The 15,841-nt window shown below is 20.8% G+C and overlaps 1 long non-coding RNA gene across 1 annotated transcript in view; it reads left to right on the top strand.

Annotated features, from left to right (window-relative positions):
* LOC122507187 overlaps positions 1–15,640 on the top strand; it is a 64,271-nt gene extending 48,631 nt beyond the window's left edge. Inside the window, exon 3 of the long non-coding RNA XR_006302096.1 lies at positions 15,081–15,640. This is a non-coding gene — a long non-coding RNA (uncharacterized LOC122507187). The remainder of the gene's footprint in view (positions 1–15,080) is intronic.
* The last annotated feature ends 201 nt before the right edge of the window (positions 15,641–15,841 follow it).

Raw genomic sequence — 15,841 nt, 5'->3', positions numbered from 1 at the left:
TACTAAATTGAATTTGTGATTGACTTTACGCTTTTGAATTTGTAAATTTTACTAATAAATAGTAATTTCTACTAATTTATTAGTAAAATTTACTAATTGAAAAGTAAGAAGTCAGTCAGTTAGTTAAGTTTACTAATAGTTTAGTAGAAATTACTATTTACTAGCGAAATTCAGTCATTTAAAAGCAAAAAGTCAGTCAGATAGTAAATTTTGCTAATAAATTAGTAAAAATTACATTAGTAAAATTTATTAATTCAAAAGCAAAAAAAACCGTCAAATAGTAAACCTTACTAACAAATTAGTAGAAATTACTATTTATTAGTAAAATTTACTAATAAATTAGTAAAAATTACTAATTATTATTAGTAAAACCAATCAAATTAATAGTAAAAATGTTTACTAAATTGAATTTGTGATTGACTTTTCGGTTTTGATTTTGTAAATTTTACTAATAAATAGTAATTTCTACTAATTAATTAGTAAAATTTACTAATTCAATAGTAAAAAGTCAGACAGTTAGTAAATTTTACTAATAATTTAGTAGAAATTACTATTTTCTAGTAAAGTTCAGTAATTTAAAAGCAAAAAGTCAGGCAGACGGTAAATTTTTCTGACAAATTAGTAAAAGTTACTATTTATTAGTAAAATTTACTAATTTAAAGGCAAAATACAGTCAATTAGTAGATTTTTCTAAAAAATTAGTAGAAATTACCATTTCTAAGTAAAATTTACTCATTCAATAGCAAAAAGTCAGTCTCTAATTCATTATTAGCTACTTAGTCTACTTTAGTTAAATTTACTCTTTAAATTTTAATTAGAAAAAAAATTTTACTAATTTCAATTAGGGCCTGATTTCTCGCTTTTGAATTAGTAAATTTTATTAATAAATTAGTTAAAATTGCTATTTAATAGTAAAATTTAATAATTCAAAGGCAAAAAGTCAATCACTAAATAATAATTTCTTCTAATTTGTCAGTGCCATTTACTATTCAAAAGCAAAAATAGTAATTTTCTCTAATTTTTTGCTTATGAATTTAGTAAATTGCACTAACAAATAGTAATTTTTACTTATTTTTTGCTTTTGAATTAGTTAATCTTACTTAATAAATAGTAATTTTTATTAACTTATTAGTAAAATTTACTAATTCAAAAACGAAAATTGAAAATTAGGAAACATTTTTACTAATTTAAATTTAGAGAGTAGGTACTAGTAATAATTAGTAATTTTCTGCTTATAATTAGTCATTTTCTAATAATTATTAGTTTTTCCTACTAAATGATTCTTTTTACTAATAAATATTTTTTTTCCTACTAAATAATTCTTTTTACTAATAATAGTTAGTTTATACAAATAATTACTTACTTTCTACTGAAAATACGTTTTATTTCTTACTAAGTAGTAGTAGTAGTAATTTAATTTAATAGTAACTAGTAATTTTTACAAATTTATTATTCAAATTTTCTAATTTAAAGTCAGAAAGTAAGTCGCTAATTCCAATTAGTAAACATTTTTACTAAATTTAAATTTAGAGAGAAAAAAGTTTCTATAATTATTAGTAGAAAGTAGCTAATTATTTGTAGAATGTAACTAATTATTAGTAGAAAATTACTAATTATTAGTAGAAAATTACTAATTGTTAGTAGAAAATTACTAATTGTTAGTAGAAAATAACTAATAATCAGTAAATACATAAATAATTACTATATTAAAAAAGTAATTAAAAGAACTAGTTACATTTTTGTAATTCGACAATTCCCAAAAATAGACATTTTACTATCAAATTAGTAGTTTTTAATTATTTTTAGTTCTTTAGTAGTATTTTGTAATTTTTAAATAATTTTTATTAACTTGAATTAGTCACTGACTTTTTGCTCTTGAATTAGTAAATTTTATTTAGAAATAGTAATTTCTACTAATTTTTTAGTAAAATCTACTAATTTTTTTTAGTAAAATCTACAAATTGACTGAAATTTGCCTTTAAATTAGTGAATTTTACTAATAAATAGTCATTTCTGCTATTTTATTAGTAAAATGGATTAATTCAAAAGCAAAAAGTCATTAAATACAAAAAAAAGTCTGTAACCAATTTAAAATAGTAAACATATTTTCTAATTCAAATTAAAAAAAAAACTAGTTTACACTATTTTGTTATAGTAAAATTTACTTATTCAAAAGCAAAAAGTCAGTTACCAGTTCAAATTTGTAATTTCTACTAATAAATAGTAATTTCTACTTATTTATTAGTAAAACTTCATTCAAAAGCAAAAAGTCAGTTATTAAATGAAATTAGTAAACATTTCTACTAATTCATATGTAGAGAGTAAATAAATAAAATTGTTCTAATAAAATGATAAAAAAGTAATAATAAAAATAATAAAAGAATAAGTAATTATAAAAATCATAAAAAAAATTATTAAAATATGAAAAAGTGATAATAAAAAAATAAAATAAAAATAATGCAAAATAATAAAGTAATAATAATATTATTTATGCACTTTATGAACATGGCACATATATAGAACGAGTATGCATATGTACATGTGAACACACATTTAGGCACGCAACCCTTATGTTCATGTGTATATATAAAACCTTAAGGAAATGCCAACATCAATTTTTTTCGGTCTTGACACATTATAAACCATGTCAATCATAAACATAATTTCATTTTAATTATATGCGTGTGTTTCGAGTATGTATACGTATACCTATATATAATTACATGTTTAGACCTTATTTCGATTTAGATTACAAATGGACATTATGTTCTAGAATTTATTGTATTATGCTAGAAAGCATATATAATAAGCGTGTGTGTATCCATTTATACATAAAACAAATATTCTCTTTGTCTAGATTCTAAATACATTGTTTCCTGAAAATTTTACAACTTTATTTTTCCTTCTTTTGTGAAAATAAAAATAAATTTTCGATTCAGATTTAGATTCAAATTTAGAATTTTTTTTTATGTACGTTTAAATAAAATTTTTGTCTGGGTGTAAATACACCCAGAGACTATGCTGAATATTTTATTTGATTCAAATAAATTTTACTTTGGTTCAAATAAATTTTCCTTGCCTCAAATAAATTTTACTTGCTTCAAATAAATTTTCCTTGGTTCAAATTAATTTTACTTGGTTCAAATAAATTTTCCTTGCCTCAAATAAATTTTACTTGGTTCAAATAAATTTTCCTTGGTTCAAATAAATTTTACTTGGTTCAAATAAATTTTCCTTGCTTCAAATAAATTTTACTTGTTCCAAATAAATTTTACTTGGTTCAAATAAATAATTTGGTTCAAGTATAAAAATTTTATTTTGTGTTGAATAAAAATTTTATTTAAAACAAATAAATAATTTAGTAGATTCTGCGACAAATATAATTTTATTTAATTCAAATAAAATATGTTTGGTTGAAATAAATTTTTCTCTGGTTGCATATTAATTTAAAAGTATAATCATATACCGAGAGTATTAAACTGATTAAAATTTTTCTTTGTCCATTTATTAAATAAAAGTGACTTTTTTTAAAAATAATAATAAGAAGACAATTTTTCAATTATTTATTTATTTGTTTTTTTTTTTTTGTTGAAAAAAAGAATTATTACGTAAATGTGAAATCGACATTTTTAGAGTGTAAAAAAGCGTGTATAGAAAAGGTTAAAATGCTGATGCAAGAAAATGCTGATTATATACATATGTTGAACGTTTGCATTTCTCGTTAACGTATATAATTTAACGAAACTCGATGCAATCATGAAAAATATTTTCATTCACTCTTCATAAGTATCATTTTTCCGCATTAATTTTTACAAAATACGCAATTTATTCTTTTTGAAATATATTAATTCATAAATTAATAACATATGACTGCTTTTTTGCTTTTGGCTTTGTAAATTTTACTAATAGTCATTTCTACTAATTTCTTGCTTTTGTCTTAGTAAATTTTACTAATAGTCATTTCTACTAATTTCTTGCTTTTGAATTAGTAAATTTTACTAATAGTCATTTCTACTAATTTCTTGCTTTTGACTTAGTAAATTTTACTAATAGTCATTTCTACTAATTTCTTGCTTTTGAATTAGTAAATTTTACTAATAGTCATTTCTACTAATTTTTTGCTTTTCAATTAGTAAATTTTAGTAATAAATAAATATAGTAATTTCTTATACGAATTTATTAAAACCAAATTTACTATTTCAAAAACAAAAAGTGAGTCACTAATATTCTAATTAGTAAACATTTTTACTAATTTAAATTTAGAGAGTAGGTACTAATAATGATGACTAATTTCCTACTGGTAATGAATAATTATTTAATTAATAAAAAAATAATACAAAATAAAAATTATCCACTGGCGAATTTAATGTTATTTAATGTAATTTTGATTAATTTAATATTCAATTTCATCGCGATGGTAATATTACAGTCGTGATGAATATAATTTTCCCGAATCGCGAGACCACGTGGATTTTATAAACGAAAGTTTATCAGTTTTGTCATTAACTACCTATATGCATCTTATCATTTCTTTTATCAATCTTAGATAAGAAATTTTGTTTTGTAAAGTAAAATTCGATAGTATCTTGTGGTATTTGTCGATTTCATATATAAACCGAAATTCACTATTAATCAAATTGTTATCTTTTCATATAATTTAAATAATGTATAAAAACTTTTTTTACTTGACTGAAAAAAATTATTAAAAATTGTACTAATATTAATTAGTAAAATTTTTACTAATAATTTTTTTTTTATTTTCTTTAGTAAAAATATGCATAATACATATTTTTGTTCCATGTCACGTATAGTGAATTTTATTATAATTATTATAATAAATATAATAATAACAATAATATATTAATATATAATATAATAAATGCAATAAAGCTGTTAAAAATTAACAAAAAAAAAAAAAAAAAACAATTAGTGAAAAAACAATTATATTCTGTAGGTTCTATTGTCGTGTATAATTTTATTAAAGTTAACATTAATTCAAAAGAAGAGAGAGACTATAAAGCAGAATTAGAATATGAAAAGACATTCTTCAACTTCTTTTATCGTCACTATAATGTCAAAGTTAGAATATTTACTTTCAACTTTTACAGATTTATGCCATTGTATTTGTAATTGTTGGCGAAAATATTTATTTTTCAATAGATTTTGTTTCAAGTGAAAAATTTTATTCTGAAGTATCACCTTGGATAATTGAAATTGTAGAGAAACAAAATTTCTTATTAGAAAAGTTCAATTCTCTTTAAATTTGATTTTGTAAAAATGTTTACTAATTAGAATTAGTGACTGACTTTTCGCTTTTGAATTATTAGTAAATTTTACTAATTTATCTATTAATTTATTAGTAAAAAATTAAAAATACTTTTTGCTGTTGAATTAGTAAATTTTACTAATAAATTAGTAGTATTTTATTTATTTTTATTTATTTTTATTTTATTCACTGAATAAATATTTATTTAGATTAGAGATAAAAATTCTGTTGAAAATAATAAAATTTTTGCCTAATTTTGCTAACGGCTTTTCAGTATTAATTTGGACTAAAAAATATTCTAAAATTCACTGTTTCTGCATTCGGGTGCAAAATTTAATGCTCATTTTAAAAGTGACGTAAACCTTGCTGGGTAAATACATGCGTATGCCCACAGGAAAGGGTATACTATCAGCGGAAGTAAGCTACAGTTTAACTCGAAAAGACTCGGGATATATTACAACTGATTCCACATTTAAAATATTGAATACAACATATTTTTTAGTTGATTATTTTTTCGTATTAGATTTTTTATATTAGATTTCAAGTAGAGCCAAATTTTTCTAATGTAAAAATAAATTTTATACTTTCAGTTCAGTTTTGGTTATAAAAATACGTTTCAATTGGAACCATATTTTTGACTTGCGTTTTAGCCTTGAAAATTAAGGTCTTAACTTCTTAAAGTGACAGTTTTTTTTTGAAAGTATCAACTTGACAAGAAAACTCAAACTTGATGCCAAATTTGCAAAAAAAAAAATTTTCAAAATTTTTTTTTTTTCTATAAAAAATTTTGATTTGTTTTTTGTCTCAATTTTGATATACCTTAGAAAGTCTGTAAGAGTATAGTGAAATCTTTTTACAATAAAAAAAAATTCTATACTAATTTTTTTAAAAATAGTATTACTTCAAAATATACACTATAAATACTTGAAAATAATGAAATAAAAATTGAATTTCACAGGGAATTTTAGAACATATAAACTATATATATTATATCTCGATTCGTTAATAATTAACACTGTCAAGAGTTGATGTAGATATGTAATGAGGACATTGTTGGTGAAGTGGGTTGGTCGCACATACATGTACCATACATGTTTGTGTATATGTGCCTATATCTGTATATAAATGTGTATATCTATATAATTTTTTTTATATGTGTATATTTGTGTATATTTGTGTATATTTGTGTATATTTGTGTATATTTATGTATATTTGTGTATATTTGTGTATATTTGTGTACATGTGTGTACTTTTATGTATATATGTGCGGGCATTTATAAAATAAAGTACAAACGTGAACGCGTGCACGCATGGAAGCAGTATGTGTCGTAATGCTTACTATGCCAGAGGTCGCAAGAGATCCGTTATTTCATACCAGTCAATTTTATAGAAGGACAGAAATAACGAGCTATCACTATATATATAACCATCATTTATATCTATCTATACGTTTTTATTAAAAAAATGATCCTATGGAATAAAGACACGTTATAAATCAAAAAATTTCCCCAACAAATTGCTTATATATAAACGCACTGTAAAAACCATTTAAATAGTCTTAAAGTATTTTTTTTTCTTAAATTCAATTCATTTTTGGGCTTAAAATAAAAATAATTTATTTTATGTATTTAATATTTTAGCCTAATTTTGACTAAAACAACTCCAAATATTGACTAAATTTACAGATTTACAAACTGACGTAAAGTTGTTTTAATTAATTAATTAACTAACGTTAGTTAACGTTAGCTAATGCTACTAATGTTAGACTAACATTAACGTTAGTTAATCAATTAATTAATTAATTAATTAATTAATTAATTAATAAACGTTAGTTAACGTTAGCTAATGCTACTAATGTTAGACTAACATTAACGTTAGTTAATCAATTAATTAATTAATTAATTAATTAATTAATAAACGTTAGTTAACGTTAGCTAATGCTACTAATGTTAGACTAACATTAACGTTAGTTAATTAATTAATTAATTAATTAATTAATAAACGTTAGTTAACGTTACCTAATGCTACTAATGTTAGACTAACATTAACTAACGTAAGACTAACGTTAGCCTAACGTTAGTTAACGTTAGTCTTACGTTAGTTAATGTTAGTCTAACATTAGTAGCATTAGCTAACGTTAACTAACGTTAACATTTCCACCTGGGTATATAAAGTTGGTTTATTAAATGAAACAATAACTTTAGGTCAGTTTTCCTCGGTTTTCCTTCTGTAAATAATTTAGTCAACATTTGGAGTTGTTTTAGTCAAAAGAAGACTATTATTTTTTGACAGTGAAATATGTATGGTATGTATGTATATGTTGTATAGTATATATAACTTATAGGCGACGGCGATTATTTTCAAAATAAAATCTCGAAATTGTTTTTCTATTCAAAACAAGTCTGTGAGACTGGCTATTTACATAAATTCATATAATCAGCGAGTTATTAAAATATTATTAATACTCGGCAATAAGCGATTTAATACACCTGGTAATTTTATATATTTAGTTTCATAACAAATATATGGGGTATGTTCAATAAATAATTGATGTCTGCAAAAATACTGTTTTTTTAAAATATATTTTATGCACATTTGATATATGCAAATAGGTAAACAAATAAATAATAGACGTGCAATTATTGATTTTATTATTTATTTTTGTATATATATAGAGAGAGAGAGACTCTGTGTTAATATTGAGATTATAATGTTAGTCAATATCAATCATTACTGTTTCAATATTCTCTCTAAATTTGAATATGAATATGTTGTGGAAAGTCCACTAAATCAGATTAGAGGAAATTTTCACCATTCCTTTGTATATTGATTCTTTTTTTTAGTTATTTTCTACTAATAATTAGTAATTTTCTAAATAGTTATTTTCTACTAATAATTAATTATTTTCTACTAATAATTAGTAATATCTACTAAAAATTGTAATTTTCCAATTAGTTATTTTCTACTAATAATTAGTAATTTTCTAATTAGTAGCAGAAATTACTATACTTATTAGTAAGATTTACTAATTTAATGGAAAAATTCAGTCAATCAGTAGATTTTACTAAAAAATTAGTAGAAATTACCAATTATTAGTAAAAACTAATTCAAAAGCAAAAAATCAGTCACTAATTTAAGTTAGTAAAAATTATTTAAAAATTACAAAATACTACTAAAGAACTAAAAATAATTGAAAACTACTAATTTGATAGTAAAATGTCTATTTTTGGGAATTGTCAAATTACTAAAATGTGACTAGTTTTTTTAATAATAATTATTTATGTATCTACTGATAATTAGTTATTTTCTACTAACAATTAGTTATTTTCTACTAACAATTAGTTACTTTCTACTAATAATTAGTAATTTTCTACTAAAAATTATAATTTTCCAATTAGTTATTTTCTAATAATAATTAGTAATTTTCTAATTAGTTATTTTCTACTAATAATTAGTAATTTTGTAATTAATAATTTTTTGGTAATAATCAGTAATATTCATACTTTCTACTAAAAAATCAGTAATTTTCTACTAATAATTAGTTACCTTCTACTAATAATTAGTTACTTTCTACTAATAATTTATTATATAGATACTTTGTTTCTCTCTGAATTTAAATTATTAAAAATTTTTACTAATTTGAAGTAGTAAATTACATTTTAACTTTAAATTAGAAAACTTTACTTTACAAAAGTAAAACAAAAGTAAAAGTTTACTAATAAATTTCTACAAATTACTATTTAGTATTTATTGTTAAATTCAATTACTATTACTATTTACTAAGAAATAAAACGATTTTTTAGTAAAAAGTTAATAAGTATTAGTACAAAATAACCAATTATTATTAATAGAAAGAACCAACTAGTAGAAAAAATAATAATAATTAGTAGAAAAAATAATAATAATTAGTAGAAACTGAATAAATATTGGTAGTAAAAAATTACTAATTATTAGTAAAAAAATTATTCATTACTATAATAGTCATCATTATTACTATACTCTCTAAATTTAACTTAGTGGAAATGTCTTTTAATTTAAATTATTGATTGACTTTTTATTTTTGAATTAGTAAAAATTTTATTAATAAATTAGTAGAAATTACTATTTATTAATAGAATTTACTAATTCAAAAATAAAATATTAGTCGAAATTACTAATGAATTGTAAAATTTACTATAATTTAAAAGCAAAAAATTAGTCGAAATTACTAATTAGTAATTTCGACTAATTTGTAAAATTTACTAATTCAAAAGCAAAAAATTAGTAGTTATGACTATTAATTTCTTAGTAAAATTTACTAATTCAAAAACTAGAGGTAAATTACTAAATCAAACTAATAAATATTATACTAATAAAAATGTTTACTAATTTAATTTAAAAAATGACTTTTTGCTTTTGAATTAATAAATTTTCTAATAAACAGTAGTTTCTACTAATTAATTAGTAAAATTTACTGACTTTTTGCTTTTGAATTAGTCAATTTTATTGATAAAATAGCAGAAATTACTGCTTATTAGTAAAATTTACTAATTTAATGGAAAAATTCAGTCAATCAGTAGATTTTACTAAAAAATTAGTAGAAATTACTAATTGTTAGTAAACTTTACTAATTCAAAAGCAAAAAGTTAGTCACTAATTCAAATTAGTAAACATTTATTACTAATTCAAAATTAGATATTAAATTAAAAAAATTACATATTAACTTACATATTTGAACTATAAAAAATAATTAATTGTTAGTAAAATCATTGCTAAATTTTTTCCTCAACAATTAGTAAATTATTTATTAGTCGACTACTACTAATTTAATTTAAAAAATATTTAAAAATAATTTCTACTAATTTTTTCCTTTTGAATCAGTAAATTATTTATTCCATCATTAGTAATTTAATTATATTAATAAATAAATTAAAAAGTAGTCAAATTTGACTATAATTTAATTATTTACAAGAAAAAAACTATATATTCATTTTAACATGACCTAAAAGTGAAAAAAAAATGACAAATAAAATAATCGAGCAGAATACTATATATATTTTTTTTATTAATATTATTATTCACCAAAATGAATCAATATATGAAAAAAATGGCACAAACGAATAGCTATATTATGCGGATTATAAATATATGAATCAGTTTGAATTAAAAATAAATTCAAAGCGCACTAAACTATAAATGTGAATAATAAATTTGATCCATTCTAATAAATCATGTATCATGTCTTCTCCACGCATTTTATAAGTTTAATCGTCTTTGAGCTTTTCGATCGCGCGGGCATTAATAATCATCGTCTATTATATATTCTTTTGTGCGTCCTTGTTGTGTATTTAAAAAAAAAAAAAACTTCGATTTATATACGAGTGAACATGAACAATGCATTTATTACACGAACGATCTATACTATATAATTTCACGATGAAACATTGGCACAAAAAAAACTATTTTTTACACATGAAAAAAAATTTGATTTGATTCAAATAAACGATTAATTGACTATAGTGTTAATTAAATATTTACTTTGAATCAAATAATATTTATTCGAGTCAATTAAATGGTTTCGTTCATATTTTCCTCAAATATTGGTTATTTAACTAAATTATTAAATTAATAAATTAATTTAATTATTAATAATTAATTAATTAATTGAATAAATTAAAAAAAAAATTTGAATTTAAAAAAAATTTTTTTTTAATTAAAAACAAAATTTTTTTTTTATTTAATTATTTAATTGTTATTATTGAATTGACTTCAATAAATATTATTTGATAATATTTAATTGATAATCAATTAAAATTATTTGAATCAAATAAATTTTTTTTCAGTGTTATATATGTATATAAATATAAATGAAAATATATTTTTTCACCACGTCTCTAATATTTTTATTTAATAGTAATTTTGCAATTAGAGAATAGGAGATAAAATTTTTAAATGTTAGATTTTACTTTTATGTGCTTCTTTATTTGTTATTTGACTATTGAGGAATATTTCTCTATAAATAATATTTTAATGTATACGAAAAGGAAAAAAAATGAAAAGGAGAAAATTCATATAGAGAGAAAATTGAATATATTTGTAGAGAAAAAAAAAATTGTGGAATAGAAAAAAATTGAATATAGAGAGAGAGAAAAATTATTGTAGAATAGAGAAAATTGAATATGGAGAGTAGTAGGAGAGAGAGGGAGAGAGAATATAAATGAATTGTATATATATGTGTGAATAGTGTATTTCTCAAGTTGTTACGTCCACCGCATTATGGAGACATTCATGGCACAGATTGATGGGACATTATTAGTGCTGCGTAATTGCTGTGACAGCCGTAAGCAAAGATAAGCACCTCCCACCTCTTATCTGTAATCGTAATATTATGTAACTCGCGCTTAACATTAAGCCCAAGCGCGAGAACTCGACTTTTAACTCAATACGCGAGTTTTTATTTCACTTCTTTTAGATTTTTCTTCATTTTTCCGAAGAAACTGTATATATCTTCTTTTATTTAATGACTCCGCTTCACTTGTATTTTAACAATTTTAAATTAAAATTTTTTTTTTTAATTTTAATTTCTAATTCAAAAAATTCAAACCTACTATTTATTACTACTTTTTTCACGTTATGCTACTATTTTTAGATTTCAGCAACTAAAAGCTACTATTTCTGTTTTTTTTTTTTTTTTTTTGAGAATTTTCACTAAATAAAATTTAAAAAAAAAATAAAAAAAAAATTTTTTTTTTAATTTAAATTTTTAAATTCTCTAATATAAGGAATCAAAAAAATATTCTCAAAAATTATAATCAAATTCTTTAAAACAATTCAATTATTTTCGAAAAATAGTCGAAATTCAATTATTTTCAATATCTAGTATTTTTATAAAATTTCGCAAAAGAATTCAATTATTTATTTATTTATTTATTTATTTATTTATTTATTTATTTATTAGATAAAAATTATATTAGAAAAAAAATTGATAAAATTCATCCTAAATAGAATTATTTTCATAAATAATAAAATTCATCCTAAATTCACTTATTTTAATAGATAATAAAACTCATCGAAGAATTTCAATTATTTTTAGAATACTATTTTAAATTAATTTAATAGAAAAATTCAATTCTTTTCACTAATAAAATTTTCTACAAGAATTCAATTATTTAAAATAAATTTTTCAAATTTTTATTATTCAACAAAAACTGATTATTTAAAACAATGTTTAAAATTCTTACGAAGAATTCTATTATTTTCAAAAATAAACAATTTTTCACCGAAATTTTCAATTCTTTTTAAAGATTTTTAATAAAATTTTTCAATTATTTTCATAAATAATAAAATTCTTCTCAAGGAATTCAATTATTTTTGAAAATTTGAATAAAATTCTTAGCAACTATTCAATTATTTTCTGTTTTCATAAATAATAAAATTCATCGCAGGATTTCAATTATTAATACAATTTTACAGGAATTGCTCGAGGTAATTATTCTTAAGAATTTAATTTCAATTCCTCGAAAAAAAATTATTAAAAATTTTTTCTTTTAATTCTTTGGAGGAATTCAATTATTTACAAAAATATTATAATTTTTCACAGGAATTCAATTATTTTCAAATATTTTTATAAAATTGTTCGAAAGAAATCTTTTAAATACAATTTTAATTCAATTTTTTTTTTAAATAATAATTAAATTATTTTCAAAAAATTTAAATAAAATTTTTTGCAAAATTTCTATTATTTTCAAAAGTTTTTTGTAATTCAATGATTATCAATATCTTTCATAGAATTTATCAAAAAATTTTAATTGTTAAATAAAATTTTGATACAATTCTACGAAGACGTTCAATTATTTTCATAAATATAAGTTTTCATTTAGGAATTCAATTATTTTCAAGGCAGAATTTTTAATATTTTTAATAGAATTTTAAGTAAATTCCTCGAAAAATTCAATAATATTATTCTTAAAAATTTTATTAAAACTTGACGAAAGAATTGGAATTTAAGAACCATTCAATTATTCAATAAAATAATAAAATTCGCTGCAATGATTCAATTATTTTCATAAATAACTTTTAAATTCGTAGAAGGAAGTCAATTATTTTCAAATTTTTTGTAAGTAATTCTCTCCATAAAATCAATTATTTTAAGGAATTTTAATAAAATTCTTTTTTAAAATTCAATTATTTTCATAAATATATAAAAATTCATTACAGGAATTCAATTTTTTTAAAAAGTAATAAAATACTTTGCAGGAATTCAACTATTTTCAAATATTTTAATAAAATTGTTCGAAAGAAATCAATTATTTTAAAATACAATTTTAATTCAATTTTTTTAAAATAATTCAATTATTTTTTTTAGATTTTAATGAAATTCTTCCCAAGAATTCAATTATGTCGAAAATTAACAAAATTATTCCCAAAAATTCAATTATTCTGATGAGGCATTTTAATAAAATCCTTTGCAAAATTCAATTATTTTCATAAATAACAATACACAGGAAAAAAAAAGTCTGACTCCGTTTACACCTTAAATTCAGCCTCGAAAACAGGCTAAAAGTAAAACTTTTTTTTTAGTGTGTATTCATCACAAGAATTCAATTATCTTTAAAAGTAAAACATTTTTTCTTGGAAATTCAATTATTTTAAAAAATTCTAATATAATCATTCATTCAATTATTTTCAAAAAAAAAATTTAGTAAAATTCCACACAGACATTCAATTATTGTCAAAAATTTGAATAGAATTCTTTGTAAAATTTAATTATTTTTAAAAACTTTTCGCAATTCAATGATTTTCAATATCTACTATTTTCATCAAATTTCCAAACAGAATTCAATTATTTAAAAAATGGTTTGTAAAATTTTTAGTAAAAATTCAATTCTTTTCATGAATAATAAAAATTTCTTATGGAATTCAATTATTCAAATTAGAATTTGCATAAAATTATTCAAATGAAATGAATTATTTAAAAATTTTTTTAAAATTCTTGTCAACAATTAAATTAATTTTTATAAATATTTAAATTGATACCAAATGGATCAAAATTGATACCAAAATTGTTTGCCCACAATTTGTACCAAAGTTTGGATCAAATTGGTACCAATATTTTTTTGCCCGCAATTGGTATCGAAGCTTGGGTCAAATTGATTAGATTGGATCAAAGTGGTTGCAAATATTGAATCAAAAATGTTACCAAAAAATTTGAAATGACTTTGGTACCGAAAAGTATATAAGTTTCCATTAAATTGGTACCGAAATTTGGGTCAAATCTGATGTCAATTTGGATCAAATTGATATTCAAAATTTGGGTCAAAAATGGTACCGAAATTTGAGTATAAAATTTGAATAAAATTTAAGTAAAATTTGATCTAAATTTGGTACAAAAATTTGAGTCAAATATGATACCAATTTCGATTAAATTGGTATAAATTGGATCAAAATTTAAATTTAATTTTGGTATCATATGATACCAATTTGGTTCAAAACGGTTCCAAAATTTGAGTCAAATATGACACTATAATTTGGTTGAAATTGGTACCAAAATTTGAACCAAATTGATGACATAATCTTCGTTAAAATTGGCAGCAAAATTTAGATAAAAAAATTATACTAAAATTAGAACCTAATTGATATCCAAGTTTGCATCAAATACCAAAATTTCTGTCAAATTTGATACCAAATTCATTAAGAATTACCAAACAATATTATAAAGAATAATTAAAATATTAATCTACCAGAAAATCATACGGAAAAAATTTACTTTTATAAGGAATAAAGAATTTATAGAAATGTTAATAATATGTGTTTGTTGATTTTGTATTTTTCCAGATGACGGCTTGCGAAAAGGGAAGAACTGTTTTTCTGAACTGCAAACATTATTTCAAGGAGTAAAGCAAATACATATACTTTTCATACAATTTGTTTTTAAAAGTAAAAAATAAAATTAGAAAAAGAGCGAATAAAGAATTCTTTGATAAGAAATTAGTCCTCTTTAAAGATTTTCCATGAATTGACACACAAGAAAAAGAGATGCAAACCGCGAAGAGAAATTCAATCAATTGCCTATATAGGAGTTCATCAGACCAAAGGTATTTATCGTTAACAATATTATATTACCATAAACATATTTTGTTCCAAAAAAATTTTAATAACAAAAATAGTCACTTGTTTATTCCTGCTTTTGTTGATAACCAAACAATTATGTTAAAAACACGTGCGCAAAAATTACACAGAAAAAACAAAATCAGAAACCTGCTTCTTAAAATCATATATCAAAATGTTTCAAACTATAATATAGTTTCAGTCTTAGCAGTAAAAATACCGACTTTAATTATAAAATTAAATTTTTGGCTAAAATTTAGTCGAAAAACAATTTTTAGTGTAAATGGTTTTAGTCAAAATTTAAGCTGAAAGTAAGAATTATTTTTTAAGGACTAAAATTCGGTCAAGAAGATATAGTTTTAGTGTAAACGATTTTAGTCAAAATTTAAGCTGAAAGTAAGAATTATTTTTTAAGGACTAAAATTCGGTCAAGAAGATATAGTTTTAGTGTAAACGATTTTAGTCAAAATTTAAGCTGAAAGTAAGAA

The sequence above is a fragment of the Leptopilina heterotoma genome, unplaced genomic scaffold (assembly GCF_015476425.1).
Source record: "Leptopilina heterotoma isolate Lh14 unplaced genomic scaffold, ASM1547642v1 Lhet_45, whole genome shotgun sequence".
Classification (NCBI taxonomy): Eukaryota; Metazoa; Arthropoda; class Insecta; order Hymenoptera; family Figitidae; genus Leptopilina; species Leptopilina heterotoma.
This window is presented reverse-complemented; position numbering and strand designations above follow the sequence as displayed.